Source organism: Babylonia areolata, chromosome 3, assembly GCF_041734735.1.
Source record: "Babylonia areolata isolate BAREFJ2019XMU chromosome 3, ASM4173473v1, whole genome shotgun sequence".
NCBI lineage: Eukaryota > Metazoa > Mollusca > Gastropoda > Neogastropoda > Buccinidae > Babylonia > Babylonia areolata.
Window position 1 is genome coordinate 49231504 of NC_134878.1, and position 11361 is coordinate 49242864.

The window sequence follows — 11361 nt, forward strand, 5'->3', positions numbered from 1 at the left end:
GGGGCTATGGGGGAGGGGGTATGTGGGAAGGAGGGGGGTGGGCAGATTGCATAGTTTGGCGCCAGGCCTGATCATTGGCGGCTCGTGATCACCGGTGATCGATCACTGATAGGATGAGCCGCCGTGTCCTGATTACCTCCCTGGCAACAACAACAACAACAACGACATCCACCACGACCACCACCACCACACGGCCATTACAACACACGGCAACTGAGCGACAAAGCTGAAAATCATGGGAGATTATAGTGTTTTCTCGTGTAGAGCTTACGTAAAAGAAATCAACAGATAGATAAACAAATAGAAAATTATAGATAATGTAGATAGAGAGACGGATAAATAAATGAATGAATTATTGATTGAATGAGTGAATAAATAAATAAATTTAAATAGATAAATGCTACAGCTGATCAACGGAAACAAAAACGATGATGTTGATGATACTGCTGCTGTTGCTGCTGCTGATAATGATGATGATGATGATGAGGAGGAGGAGGAGGAGGAGGATGGTGATGAGCCAATTGCTTTACAGAAAAGAAAAATAAAAAGAAAGGAATAGACATAGTAAACGTAGTTGTAGTAGAAGAAGTAACAGCTGCAGAGCAATAGCAGTAGCAGAAGTAGTAACAGAAGGAGAAGGAAGAGGAGAAAAGGAAGAGGGGGAGAAGGAAGAGGGAGAGAAGGAAGAGGGGGAGAAGGAAGAGGAGGAGAAGGAAGAGGGGGAGAAGGAAGAGGGGGAGAAGGAAGAGAGGGAGAGAAGGAAGAGGGGGAGAAGGAAGAGGGAGAGAAGGAAGAGGGGGAGAAGGAAAAGGGGGAGAAGGAAGAGGGGGGAGAAGGAAGAGAGGAGAGAAGGAAGAGAGGAGAGAAGGAAGAGGGGGAGAAGGAAGAGGGGGAGAAGGAAAAGGGGGAGAAGGAAGAGGGGGGAGAAGGAAGAGAGGAGAGAAGGAAGAGGGGGAGAAGGAAGAGGGAGAGAAGGAAGAGGGGGAGAAGGAAAAGGGGGAGAAGGAAGAGGGGGAGAAGGAAGAGAGGAGAGAAGGAAGAGAGGAGAGAAGGAAGAGGGGAGAGAAGGAAAAGGGGGAGAAGGAAGAGGGAGAGAAGGAAGAGGGGGAGAAGGAAAAGGGGGAGAAGGAAGAGGGGGAGAAGGAAGAGAGGAGAGAAGGAAGAGAGGAGAGAAGGAAGAGAGGAGAGAAGGAAGAGGGAGAGAAGGAAGAGGGGGAGAAGGAAAAGGGGGAGAAGGAAGAGAGGAGAGAAGGAAGAGGAGGAAAAGGAAGATGGAAGGAAGAGGATAAATAAGAGGAGAAGGAAGAGATGGAAGAGGAGGAAACGAAAGAGAAGAAGGAATAGGAAGAGTAGGAAAAGGAGGAAAAGGAGAGAGGAAAATAAGGAAGATGATAAGGGAGAGAAGGAGAAGGAAAAAGAGCTGGAAGAGGGGGAGATGGGGGAGAGGAGGGAAAGTAGGAAGAGGAAGAAGAGGAGGAGTGAAGAGTAAATGAAGGGAGATAAGGAAGAGGAGGAGAAGGCAAAAGGGGGAGCAGGAAGAGAAGGAGAAAGAGGCTTGGGGAAAGGCACTCTCTTCCGACTTTCCACACTCCACCCAGGTGGGAATGGGTACCTGGGAGGGCGGAAGAAGAGGATTAGGCCCCGCCTTCCCACGCCGAGCTCCAGACACAGTGGATAGTTTTGAGTTTACTGTCCCGATAGCCGTATAAAAAAAATGGCTATGAAACCTTTAACCTGTTTAAACTGGACCAGATTCTGTCTGGAAGTGGTCACTTCACACAACAAAACTGTGGTCCTTTAAACTGGACCAGATTCTGTCTGGAGATGGTCACTTCACTTCACACAACAAAACTGTGGTCCTTTAAACTGGACCAGATTCTGTCTGGAGATGGTCACTTCACGCAACAAAACTGTGGTCCTTTAAACTTGACCAGATTCTGTCTGGAGATGGTCACTTCACGCAACAAAACTGTGGTCCTTTAAACTTGTCCAGATTCTGTCTGGAGATGGTCACTTCACACAAAAAAACTGTGGTCCTTTAAACTTGTCCAGATTCTGTCTGGAGATGGTCACTTCACACAACAAAACTGTGGTCCTTTAAACTTGACCAGATTCTGTCTGGAAGTGGTCACTTCACACAACAAAACTGTGGTCCTTTAAACTTGACCAGATTCTGTCTGGAAGTGGTCACTTCACACAACAAAACTGTGGTCCTTTAAACTTGTCCAGATTCTGTCTGGAGATGGTCACTTCACACAACAAAACTGTGGTCCTTTAAACTTGACCAGATTCTGTCTGGAAGTGGTCACTTCACACAACAAAACTGTGGTCCTTTAAACTTGACCAGATTCTGTCTGGAAGTGGTCACTTCACACAACAAAACTGTGGTCCTTTAAACTTGTCCAGATTCTTTCTGGAGATGGTCACTTCACTTCACACAACCAAACTGTGGTCCTTTAAACTTGACCAGATTCTGTCTGGAGATGGTCACTTCACACAGCAAAACTGTGGTCCTTTAAACTTGACCAGATTCTGTCTGGAGATGGTCACTTCACACAGCAAAACTGTGGTCCTTTAAACTTGACCAGATTTTGTCTGGAAGTGGTCACTTCACTTCACACAACCAAACTGTGGTCCTTTAAACTTGACCAGATTCTGTCTGGAAGTGGTCACTTCACACAACCAAACTGTGGTCCTTTAAACTTGACCAGATTCTGTCTGGAAGTGGTCACTTCACACAACCAAACTGTGGTCCTTTAAACTTGACCAGATTCTGTCTGGAAGTGGTCACTTCACACAACAAAACTGTGGTCCCAAGCATGAACAATGCGTTATCCCTGCTTGCTGTGCTGTATCTCAAGGCCTCTCTTGCGGGACCACTCGATCGCTTTGTTTTTCACATACACGTATGTTCGTACATACATTATGTAGTGTTGTGTTGTGTTGTGCTGTGCTGTGCTGCAAAGTGTTATGTTGTAAGGTATTGTATTATTGTATTATATTGTCTTGTCTTGCCTTGTATTGTATTGTATCCTATTGTATTGTATTGTAGCATCTATTGTATCGAATTGTACTGCATTACATAGCGTTGTGATTGTTGTGACTGACTGTTTGGCTTGAATGGTGCAGTGTTGGATTGTACTGTATTGAATTTCATTTTATGGTTTTTATTTGTTATGTGATTAGTTGTATTGTATTGTATTGTATATTGTATTGTATTGATTCATATTGCGTTACATTGCATTGTCCTGAATTATAAAAAAAAAATATTGGCATTGTGTTGAATACTGATGCATTGCATTGTCTCAAATTGTAATGTCACAGAACGGCCACACGCTGCCTTCAAGCGCCTATGGTTCACAGCGGGAGGGAGGGAGGGAAGACCGGAGGGGGGGGGGGGGAGACAGGGGGGAGGGGGATCATAACATATTATATGGCCTATTGACAGAAGGCATCACTGTGACATAATTGCCCGCCAGAGGATAGTTTACAGCCTTTCGTGGTCAGCTGAAGCACAACTGGCAAACATTGTGTCCGGTGACTCCTCATGGACTCGTAGGACACAGATTGATCTTGGGCACAAAGCACGGCAAATTGTTTATCTTCCGGGACACGCAGATTTATCGCCCCATGGCGAGGGGGGCCCTGCACGGGGGTGACACTTAATTCACGTTTCCATTTACCTCCCCTTCTTACCATAATTCTTTCAAGACATGTCGACTTTATTACCCCTCGCGAGAAAGCTTACAATACAAACATAAGAAATACATACATTTAAGAGACATACCGGCATACATTAATCATTGTTGTTATAAGTTACTGTACACTGAAATCTATTTTCATCATTTTTACTTATATTTTTTTTCTTTTTTCTCATTACAATGATTTCTTTCTGACTTTGATGACGGCAAAATATATATCAGGGTCTGTAATTGATACTTCTATAATTTTTCATTGATTATTATTTTGTGTGTGTGTGTGTGAAATCGTGTTGATTTAGCATGTTTGATGATTACACGTGTATATGTTGTCAACACTCGACTTCAATCAGCGATTGATATAAGCTTACAACTGGGCTAAGAGCAAAGTGAGAGCTGTAACATCAGGGCTTCTCTCCTGCAATGGAAATTAATTTACAGCTTAGTCTTTTGTGAAGAATCTAGAAGGCAAGATTGCACTGGCCCTTAGTGCTGCAACCTTAGGAGGCTCAGTTGTTGGCCTTTGGGGACCATCATCCCAGCGCCGACTGTCCAAAATGCTCTGTTAGCCGAGACAGTGGTAAAATAAGCAAAATCAGCAGTTCTATCAAAGACAGTATAGGCATTGGTATCAGAGTCTATGCTGAGTGCTTGTGGTAAAAATTAATGGTCTTGCAGTGAGTCGATCCAGTTCTCTTTGCCAGTGCTTGCAGTACGCGTTGTAATCTGTTCTCAAATATGAACACACACACACACACACACACACACACACACACATATATATATATATATATATATATATATATATATATATAATATCAGAAGAAAAAATACTAATTATTCCCCCTGGACGTGGTTCACTCAGTAATAAAGATGTACCATTCTTGTATTGTATTGTATTGTATTGTATTGTATTCCTCTTTTTGTCACAACAGATTTCAGGCTCTGTGTGAAATTCGGGCTGCTCTCTCCAGGGACAGCGCGTCGCTACACTACAGCGTCACCTATTTTTTTGTATTTTTTTCTGTGTCCAGTGTTATTTGTTTTTCGATTCGAACCAGTGCGCTCAGATTCTCTCGCTTCCTAGGCGGACGCGTAACCTCTAGGCCATCACTCCACTCTTATACCAATGTCCGCGTGCATACAGCTCGGTTTTCGGTTAACAATAAACGTTGTGTGCGAATCTAGGGAACAGGCTCTGAGAGTCTGACTGGCGTGTTGGGTTTATGCGTGTCAAGCACTGAATTAGTTGTCTTTTCTTTACGCAGATGTAGCGCAGCTTCTTCTTCTTCTTCTTCTTCTTCTTCTTCTGCATTCACTCGTGTGTACACGAGTGGGCTTTTACGTATATGACCGTTTTTACCCCGCCATGTAGGCAGCCATACTCCGTTTTCGGGGGTGTGCATGCTGAGTATGTTCTTGTTTCCATAACCCACCGAACGCTGACATGGATTACAGGATCTTTAACGTGCGTATTTGATCTTCTGCTTGCATGTACACACAAAGGGGGTTCAGGCACTAGCAGGTCTGCACATATGTTGACCTGGGAGATCGTAAAAATCTCCACCCTTTACCCACCAGGCGCCGTCACCGTGATTCGAACCCGGGACCCTCAGATTGACAGTCCAACGCTTTAACCACTCGGCTATTGCGCCCGTCGTAGCACAGCGCATATGGACCAGTCTGCATGCTTTGACACCGCCTTGAAACTGAAACTGGATGGATATGGAAAAAAAGATGAAAAAACAAAAAGCAAGAACGACAAACAAATATTATATATAAAAAAGGGTGGAAATGGGAGGTGATGATTATGAGATTTGTTATCAACAACGATATGGAAATATGACATTAGCATCCTAGCAATAAAATAAGGGGGTGGTGATTATAAGATTAGTTAACAACAATAATGACAAATTAGCATCATAGCAAGAAAATAATCAAGGGTGTGGCAAAGATTATAAGATTCGTTATCAACAATATGGAAATGTGGTGAATTAGGCGAATCGTGTTAACAGGAGAAAAAAATAAGTCATGCAGTCTTTATCGTTCAGCTGTTAGGCTAGTTCCAGCTTACCCATTACATGCCGGAGAACACTTATACCGTCATTTGTAGAGACAGCCTTCCGGAGAGCTGAGAGGCTGTTGTGTCATTAACATCTCCCTCCTATTGTTTATTGGACTGAGGCCTGCTGGACCTAATGTTAAACTGCGCGCTGTAAAGCAATTTTCGCCCGCAGCGCGGGTTGTAAATAAAGGCTACTCGAGAACTCGACAACTCTACTAACAGGATAATGTTTATGGAAGAAATACGAAGAACTTAGGAGTGGAAGGAAGGAGACTAAAACGTCAAGAGTGTTTGCCTGCCTGCCTGCTCTTTCTCTGTGCCTGTGTCTGTTTGTCTCTGTCTTTGTCTCTGTCTCTTGCTGAGTCACACCCACACCCACACCTACACCCCCCTCCCCTACCGCCGCCCCCCCTCCCACACACACACACACACACACACATACACCTCCCTTCCCCCGTCCCAACCCCCATACTCACACAAACACGAACACGCGCTTGTGTGCATGCGTAGTCAGAGAGAGAGAGAGAGGGAGAGAGAGAGAGACAGACAGACAGCCGGACAGACAGCCGGACAGACAGACAGACACACACACACACACACACACACACACACACACACACACACACACACACACACACACACACACCAGAGAAAGGTGGAGTAAGGAGGGGGACGGGAAGTTGATTGCCACTCCGGTCCAATAACCTGTATCGGTTCCACCAGTCAAAAAGACCCTTCATTGAGAAAAAAAAGAAAAAAAGACGGCTTTGAAACCGTGCCTGCGGTTCTGACAGCTTGATGAAGACGTTCAAGGCAAGAGAGCGCTTTGTAGAGAGGTGAAGCGGTGCGCGCAACAAGCCCACCTTAATGCACAAAATCCCCATCAGTCATTTTGCAGTCTACTTCAATGCTGGCTCCGTCAATGAGGACGAAGCAGGCACAAATCCTATACCGTGGACTACCTTGTTAACGCCCATTAACGCCCACCCACCCCCTTTGGGGTTAATAAAACTGTGGAATGGTAAAATAACCCTGTAAACGTACATCCACCCCTTATTGGTTGAAAAACTTAGCATGGGGAAAAATACCCTGCGAACGCCCATCTCCCCCACCCCCTTCCCCTCGTCCCCAGCTCCCCTTTGGGTTAAAAACTGTGCACAGGGTAAATTACCCTGCAAACAACCACCCACAATATGAAACATTAAAAAAAAAGGAAAAAAAGAAAGAAAGAGAGAAAGAAAAACGAAACATGAACACAGATGTTGATTCAATTTGGTATTTTGTGATCACGTTGTTTTTTGTGGGTTTTTTTTTTTTTTTACAATGCTATACATGTTTTAGATCTATGGATAAAGAATAGAACCCGTGATGATTTGTCACCTCAAAAACGAAGTGAGAACATGACATTACACCATGAAGCAGTGCCTTGTCTTAGTACTTATCGTATTATTCGCCCTCCCTCTCTCTCTCTCTCTCTCTCTCTCTCTCTCTCTCCCTCCCTCCCTCCCTCTCTCTTCTTCTCTCTCTCTCCCTCCCTCCCTCCCTCTCTCTTCTTCTCTCTCTCTCCCACCCTCTCTTCCCCCCCTCCCTCTCTCTCTCTAACACATATATACTAAATGAGGGCGCGCGAGGTGAGAGAGAGGAGACTTGAGTACAGAAACACACCCATACACACATTTTAACCATTCCTGTTTGTATCGTCAGTTTAAGGAGGGCCTTCCCATGCGTATAATAAACGCCCAGCTGGTACATTTATTTATTTTATTTTTTTTAAATATTTTTTTTTAGGATACCCCTCAACGTCCATCAGTCCGTAAACTTACAGAACAGCAGCCTGTTCTCAGCTGCTGATGGCAGCTAGCTACATATACCACAAGCACGAGTTAACGAGGTAATTGTCGAGATAGGATCTCTGTGCTGTCCCACACCCATCAATCACCTGGACCCAAGTTGACTGCAGCTGTTCGCTACCACCAGAAACAGAAAAAAGCACAAGCTAGTGTTGTTGGAATAGAAGGGGGAAGGGAGGTGTATGTGTGTGTGTTGGCAGACATACTCAAGTTATTCAAGGTTTGGTTGGGTCTTGTGAAGGCTGTGTTGTTGGAGGGGGTGAGTCTGGCACCAACTGATTAAGCTGGTGGAATTAACGATATGTTGGCAGACATACTCAAGTTGTTCAGGGTTTTGGTCTTGTGAAGGCTGTGTTGTTGGAGGGGGTGAGTCTGGCACCAACTGATTAAGCTGGTGGAATTTAACCAACGATATGTTGGCAGACATACTCAAGTTGTTCAGGGTTTGGGTCTTGTGAAGACTGTGTTGTTGGAGGGGGTGAGTCTGGTACCAGTTAATTAAGATCGTGGAGTTTACCGACCTATTCAGTGGCTGACGCCCTGAACGTCAAGTTGTTCAAGGCTGTGGTCTTGTAGTCTAAGAAAATTACGAAAATACCTCAAAAAAATTGCAAGAAAAGGTTTTTTTGGCTCTATGTATTCAGGATTTTGTACACTATCACCTGTAAAAAATCGAAGAAAATCGAATGTCAGATAAGAGCAGGAAAATTAAATAAAGAAAAATAAACACAAGGAGATGGCGCGAACGGAACACCATATTTGAGTCTGAAACTCTCAACTGGGTCACGTCACTGACACCTTGTCAAGGATGCCACAACGGGGATGGGCCTGTTAAGTACTACGCTTCTCCGGCATTTCGTCCGCGCAGCGGAACCTGCCTACCACTGTATCTTATGCTTCTCTGTTGAGCGTACTGAATATCATACATGATTTTACAATGCTTCATTGTTAAGTAATGTTTCCGAGAAAGCAAGTGTACTTACAACAGTCAAATTAGACTGTTACTAAAATATAATCACAGTTATCATGATCTTAAAGTGTGCTAGCACAGACTGCATGGCAGTGGCATAGGGGTAGACAGGTTCGCCCGTGTTCGCGTGTGTGAAGTCAGAGTATGGTAAACCATGCGCTTAATAAAGTTTCTTTCGCTGAAAATTTAAAGATTTTCTTTTTTGAGATTTCTTTGCAAAATGGAAATGGACTAATATCAAGACACATGTGTGGTTTGCAAACACCCATGCAGTGTTGACAAAACATTTTCTGTGCTATTGGAAAAGGGCTGTAAAGGTGATAATAACATTTTTTATAGTAAGTTTGTGGGCTTTCGTTCCCATCAGTGTTTATTTCATATGTATTCGTTTGTTTATTTCCTTAAGCACTGTCTTCAAGGCTTAGCTTTTATTGTTTTCTTTTGTTTGTTTGTTTTGTGTTTTTTTTTGTTTGGTTGTTGTTTATCTCCATTTAACTACTGACTGTGAAATTGTGTGCGTGTGTGTGTGTGTGTGTGTGTGTGCGTGTGTGTGTGTGTGTGTGTGTGCGTGTGTGTGTGTGTGTGTGTGTGTGTGTGTGTGTGTGTGCGCGCGCGCGCGCGCGTGCTAGAAAGGCAGAAGGGCGAGGGAGGGTTTAGGAAGGAGAGGGACGGAATTGAGAAGAAGAAGAAGAAGTAGAGAAAGAAGAGAGAGAGAGAGAGAGAGAGAGAGAGAGAGAGAGAGAACTAACAGAAGGAATCTTGTTTACTGAAGGAAAAGAACAAGCACAGGAAGACTTTTCTTACGTACTACCCCAATTTTATGAAAAAAAAGAACTTGAGGAAAGGCAATAAGAAAAACAAGGTATTACATAAATGTATATGCCAGAAAACAAACGAATTTCAACTGATAGCGTACAGAAAAGCTAGTCAGTGTGATTTTAACGCACGATGCATATCTGTGTATAAACAGAACGTTGCAACAGAAGAGAGAGAGGCCTGGTTGGTCAGGTATGATGCAAGCTGTTCACATGGGCAGTCACTGTGGCATCTCTGGCTTCCTGCCCATAATCGACCTCAGTCCAAGTGACATGGCCTGTCTCTACTCTACCATACATTTCATCACAAAACAGGCCACACAACACAACTCAACACCTGTCCTGACTCTGGATCAACCACTCTGGTTGAAAGCCACTGACATCTTGCTAATGAGCCTCCTGCCAGTTATATGAAGTCGATGGTGCTGCGCCTTGGTGCTTTCCATGCTGAAATGAGCTTCTGAGGCTGCATTGGACGGTTGATGGAGGGCAGTGGGTTGCAAGAGGTTAAAGGTTCTGGAATTGCCCTTCTCTCCAAACACTGTCATGCACATGACGCAAGGAAAAGCAGTGACACGAGCAGGAAGGGGACATTTTAGTGGACTCTTTGCTTAAACACACTCGTGACTGCTAAAACATGTGGAGTCAAGCTGCCAACTACACAGAACCTAGATCTTGTTCCAGAAGACCTTCATTTGGAACAAGTGGATCAACAAGTTCAAAATGAACTTCAAAATTCAATTGACACTTTCAAATCAAATGCTACTGATCACACGGAGTTTACCGAACCAATGTTAGATGAAGATCTTGATTACGGACTGGCTTTGTATAATTTCTCTCATGGAGGGCAAACTTGTAGCTCATGACCTTGAGGCAAACACGCATCTTATCTCCACAATTTCTGACAAGTTGGATGCAAAGAAGGAGGAGCTAAAACAACACCCCACAGCTGCCTCGTGGTTGCAATACAATCATCTCATAGATATTTTACGATGTTTTCTGAAGGCAGAGAGGACGGGAAACTGGCATCTTCACCTGCGTACGTTGCAGGAGATGATACCTTTTCTTGCTTCAGCTGGTCACAGTCTGTACACAAAGTCAATCCAGCTGTACCTACAAGATATGGTGCAACTTGAACAAACCAACCCTGACGTGTACAACAAATTTCAAGGTCATCATATTTTCCACAGAAGTGATCGCTACTTGGCTGGTTTTTCTGTTGATCTTTTATTTAGCAAGTGTTGATGAGAAGCATCAAATCAACAGGGGGGATGACACGTGATCGTGGAATGTCAGAATCCCAACGTGCAGCATGGCTTCTATCAATGCCCACTTGTGCTGACATCAATACGTCAGTTCAGAAGATCACCGGGTTGTCTTTTTCAAGTGAACAGCACAAAGACATCAGCATTGCCAGAAAGAGGCAGGATGGTCACGACATGATGGTCATCCTTGCTCTCCTGGAAGAGAGAGATCCCTTCATTGCTGGTCCTGTTCTGAAGAATACAGCCACAGGTATGGTTGCAAACACCAAGGTGGATGCACACAAGGCAAACCTAGTGGGAAATAAAATCTTGAAGAAGATGGAAGGCCACAAAGCTACGGAATACACCTTTAGGTCAGAACAGGCTGTTAAGATGGCCTCCATAAACACTGTCAAGATCGACGCAGAAGTGGTGGCTATCGAACCTCAACTTCTGTTTCAGCGCCTGGTTTCAGCCGCAGGCAGTAAATACGAGGACAAGAGTGAGGTGTTCAGATATGAGCTGTCGAGTCACCCATCATCTTTTTCTAAGTCTTCTATTTTTCTTCGTCAAGGAAATAAAGCCCTTCTTGCTGATGGGATCTGGAAGAGAGTTTCCAAACCCATGCCAGAGAGTGCCGTTCTTGGTGACGTGCGTTTGTTCTGCATGGAGAGGCACTTCTCAAAAATATCCCTGGTCTCGTGGCTCAACTTACATTT